This window comes from Triticum aestivum, chromosome 7D (genome assembly GCF_018294505.1).
Source record: "Triticum aestivum cultivar Chinese Spring chromosome 7D, IWGSC CS RefSeq v2.1, whole genome shotgun sequence".
Lineage (NCBI taxonomy): Eukaryota > Viridiplantae > Streptophyta > Magnoliopsida > Poales > Poaceae > Triticum > Triticum aestivum.
In genome coordinates this window covers 91,187,443-91,192,833 of record NC_057814.1, presented here as the reverse complement: position 1 = coordinate 91,192,833, position 5,391 = coordinate 91,187,443, and positions in this window count along the sequence as shown.

Sequence of the window (5,391 nt, the reverse complement as noted above, 5' to 3'; positions counted from 1 at the left end):
ATAGGATATCATTGTTATCATGGCTTATGTGATATGGGTGCTAGTGCTAGTGCTATACCTCATGACTTATACAAAGAAATTATGCATGAAATTGCACCTGCTGAGATAGAAGGTATTGATGTTACCATCAAACTTGCTATTAGAGATACAATATCACCCATTGGAATTGTTAGAGATGTTGAAGTCTTGTGTGGGAAAACTAAATATCCTGCTGATTTTCTTGTTCTTGGTTCCCCACAAGATAGTTTTTGTCCCATTATATTTGGTAGACCCTTCTTGAACACAGTTAATGCTAGGATAGACTGCGAAAAGAGTGTTGTTACTATTGGCTTGGGTGATATGTCTCATGAGTTTAATTTCTCTAAATTTAGTAGACAACACCGTGAAGAGGAATTACCTAGTAAGGATGAAATTATTGGTCTTCCTTCTATTGCCGTACCTCCTAGTGATCCTTTAGAACAATATCTGCTAGACGATGAAAATGATATGTTTATGAATGAAAGAAGGGAAATAGATGAAGTATTCTTTAAACAGGAACCTATCCTGAAACAAAATTTGCCTGTTGAAATCCTAGGGGATCCTCCTCCACCCAAGGGTGATCCTGTGTTTGAGCTTAAACCGTTACCTGATACTCTTAAATATGCTTATCTTGATGTAAAAAAGATATATCCTGTTATTATTAGTGCTAGCCTTTCAGAGCATGAAGAAGAGAGATTATTGAAAACTCTGAAGAAGCCCCGTGCTGCTATTGGATATACTCTTGATGATCTTAAGGGCATTAGTCCCACTCTATGTCAACATAAAATAAATTTGGAAGAAGATGCCAAACCAGTTCGTGATCATCAACGACGGCTGAATCCTAAGATGAAAGAAGTGGTAAGAAAGAAATACTAAAGCTCCTTGAGGCAGGTATAATTTATCCCGTTGCTGATAGTCAGTGGGTAAGTCCTGTCCATTGTGTCCCTAAGAAGGGAGGTATTACCGTCGTTCCTAATGATAAAGATGAATTGATCCGCAAAGAATTATTACAGGTTATAGGATGGTAATTGATTTCCGCAAATTAAATAAGGCTACTAAAAAGGATCATTACCCCTTACCTTTTATCGATCAAATGCTAGAAAGATTATCCAAACATACACATTTTTGCTTTCTAGATGGTTATTCTGGTTTCTCTCAAATACCTGTGTCAGCCAATGATCAATCAAAGACTACTTTTACTTGCCCTTTTGGTACTTTTGCTTATAGACGTATGCCTTTTGGTTTATGTAATGCACCTGCTACCTTTCAAAGATGCATGATGGCTATATTCTCTGACTTTTGTGAAAAGATTTGTGAGGTTTTCATGGACGATTTCTCCGTCTATGGATCCTCTTTTGATGATTGCTTGAGCAACCTTGATCGAGTTTTGCAGAGATGTGAAGAAACTAATCTTGTCTTGAATTGGGAAAAGTGCCACTTTATGGTTAATGAAGGTATTGTCTTGGGGCATAAAGTTTCTGAAAGAGGTATTGAAGTTGATAAAGCCAAGGTTGATGCTATTGAAAAGATGCCATGTCCCAAGGACATCAAAGGTATAAGAAGTTTCCTTGGTCACGCCGGTTTTATAGGAGGTTCATTAAGGACTTCTCAAAAATTTCTCGGCCTCTGACTAATTTATTACAAAAAGATATACCATTTGTCTTTGATGATGATTGTGTAGAAGCATTTGAAATACTTAAGAAAGCATTGATCTCTGCACCTATTGTTCAGCCACCTGATTGGAATTTACCCTTTGAAATTATGTGTGATGCTAGTGATTATGCTGTAGGTGCTGTTCTAGGGCAAAGAGTTGATAAGAAATTAAATGTTATTCAATATGCTAGTAAAACTCTAGACAATGCTCAAAGAAATTATGCTACTACTGAAAAAGAATTCTTAGCAGTTGTATTTGCTTGTGATAAGTTCAGACCTTATATTGTTGATTCTAAAGTAACTATTCACACGGATCATGCTGCTATTAAATATCTTATGGAAAAGAAAGATGCTAAACCTAGACTTATTAGATGGGTTCTCTTGCTACAAGAATTTGATTTGCATATTGTTGATAGAAAGGGAGCTGAGAACCCCGTTGCAGACAACTTGTCTAGGTTAGAAAATGTTCTTGATGACCCACTACCTATTGATGATAGCTTTCCTGATGAGCAATTAAATGTCATAAATGCTTCTCGTACTGCTCCATGGTATGCTGATTATGCTAATTATATCGTTGCTAAATTTATACCACCTAGTTTCACATACCAGCAAAAGAAAAAGTTCTTGTATGATTTGAGACATTACTTTTGGGATGACCCACATCTTTATAAAGAAGGAGTAGATGGTGTTATTAGACGTTGTGTACCTGAGCATGAACAGGAACAGATCCTACGCAAGTGTCACTCCGAGGCTTATGGAGGACACCACGCTGGAGATAGAACTGCACATAAGGTATTGCAATCTGGTTTTTATTGGCCTACTCTCTTCAAGGATGCCCGTAAGTTTGTCTTATCTTGTGATGAATGTCAAAGAATTGGTAATATTAGTAGACGTCAAGAAATACCTATGAATTATTCACTTGTTATTGAACCATTTGATGTTTGGGGCTTTGATTATATGGGACCTTTTCCTGCCTCTAATGGATATACACATATTTTAGTTGCTGTTGATTACGTTACTAAGTGGGTAGAAGCTATTCCAACTAGTAGTGCTGATCATAACACTTCTATTAAAATGCTTAAAGAAGTTATTTTTCCGAGGTTTGGAGTCCCTAGATATTTAATGACTGATGGTGGTTCACATTTTATTCATGGTGCTTTCCGTAAAATGCTTGCTAAGTATGATGTTAATCATAGAATTGCATCTCCTTATCACCCACAGTCTAGTGGTCAAGTAGAATTGAGTAATAGAGAGCTCAAATTAATTTTGCAAAAGACTGTTAATAGATCTAGAAAGAATTGGTCCAAGAAACTTGATGATGCATTATGGGCCTATAGAACTGCATATAAAAATCCTATGGGTATGTCTCCGTATAAAATGGTTTATGGAAAAGCATGTCACTTACCTCTCGAACTAGAACATAAGGCATATTGGGCTATTAAAGAGCTCAATTATGATTTCAAACTTGCCGGTGAGAAGAGGTTATTTGATATTAGCTCACTTGATGAATGGAGAACCCAAGCTTATGAAAATGCCAAGTTGTTTAAAGAAAAAGTTAAAAGATGGCATGACAAAAGGATACAAAGCGTGAGTTTAATGTAGGTGATTATGTATTGCTATACAACTCTCGTTTAAGATTTTTTGCAGGAAAATTTCTCTCTAAATGGGAAGGCCCTTACGTTATCGAGGAGGTCTATCTTCCGGTGCCATAAAAATCAACAACTTCGAAGGCACAAATCCGAAGGTGGTGAACGGTCAAAGAATCAAACATTATATCTCAGGTAATCCTATAAATGTTGAAACCAATGTTATTGAAACCGTAACCCCGGAGGAATACATAAGGGACACTTTCCGGAACGTTTCAGACTCCGAAAAGGAATAGGTATGTGGTACGGTAAGTAAACCGACTCCAAAACAGTTTTTAAGGCAATATTTCTCCGTTTTGGAATATTTAGAAAAATAGAAAAATAAGAGGCAGTCCGGGAAGGACACGAAGCCTCCACGAGGGTGGAGGGCGTGCCCCCCTACCTCATGGGCACCTCGTGCGCTCTCCGGACTCCGTTTTCTTGCACGTTACGTATTTTGGTCGGTAAAAATTCATTATATAATCTCCCGAAGGTTTTGACTCCTGTATCACGCAAATATCCTCTGTTCTTGTTTCGAGCTGTTTCCTGTCAGGGTTGTCAAGGCCAGGCATCATGTCGTCCCCCTCCTCCAACAATGGTGACAACGATGCTTGGCTAATGAAGATAGAGCTGAAGAGGGAAGAACTCATGGAGATCAACAAGGATGAAGGGATCAAGAAGGCCACGGAGGATCAAGCTCCGGCAGCAGGAGACATACTTCAACTTGATCACAATCTTCTTACCCCAACTGAGATCGAAGCTTTCAAGATGATTGAGTTAGCTCGTATACACAAGTATCTCACATGTGAAAATATTTTGTTGAAGGAGCATATCGTTGCACTCAAGGGCATTATCCGCAAGCTGGATGACCTCTTATGCTCGATGTGCGACTATCCATCATCACCTCCACCTTCTTCACTAGCAAAGGAGACATAATCACATGGGTATGTGCCCTCCCCTTGGCAACTGGCAAGCTTGGGGGAGGTGCCCCGGTATCGTATCACCATCACACTCCTATCTTTACCGTTTTTCTTAGTTCGATCCTTTTAGTAGTATCTTGATCTAGTAGAATAAAGTTTTAGTATGATCTAGTTTTGAGTTTTGCTTTATGATCCCTCTATGTAATCGAGTCCGTGAGCTATATAAAAAAGATTAGTGTTGAGTCAAGGGCTTGATTATTTTGCTATGATCTTGAGTGAATAAAGAAAGAGAAAAGAATAAAAAGAAACAAAGAGATCATATTGATCTTATTGAGAGTAATGACTTCACATAGAAAGAGTATGATGATTAAAAGTTGTTGAGAGTTGGCAAACATAGCTTTGGTCATCGTTGCAATTAATAGGAAGTAATAAAGAAAGAGAGGTTTCACATATAAATATACTATCTTGACATCTTTTATGATTGGGAGCACTCATTAAAATATGACATGCTAAAGAGTTGATGTTGGACAAGGAAGACAACGTAATGGGTTATGTTTTCTTATATCTGAGATAAAGTATATTGTCATGGATCATCCAACATGTTGAGCTTGCCTTTCCCCCTCATGCTAGCCAAATTCTTAGCACCAAGTAGAGATACTACTTGTGCTTCCAAAAACCCTTAAACCAGTTTTGCCATGAGAGTCCACCATATCTACCTATGGATTGAGTAAGATCCTTCAAGTAAGTTGTCATCGGTGCAAGCAATAAAAATTGCTCTCTAAATATGTATGATTGATTGGTGTGGAGGAAATAAGCTTTATACGATCTTGTGATGTGGAAGAAATAAAAGCGACGGACTGCATAATAAAGGTTCATATCACAAGTGGCAATATAAAGTGACGTTCTTTCGCATTAAGATTTTGTGCATCCAACCCTGAAAGCGCATGGCAACCTCTGCTTCCCTCTGCGAAGGGCCTATCTTTTATTATTATCTTCTACCTTATGCAAGAGTCATGGTGATCTTCACCTTTCCTTTTTACATTTTATCCTTTGGCAAGCACAGGGTGTTGGAAAGATCCTGATAGATATATCTAATTGGATGTAAGTTAGCATGAACTATTATTGTTGACATTACCCTTGAGGTAAAAGGTTGGGAGGCGAAACTATAAGCCCCT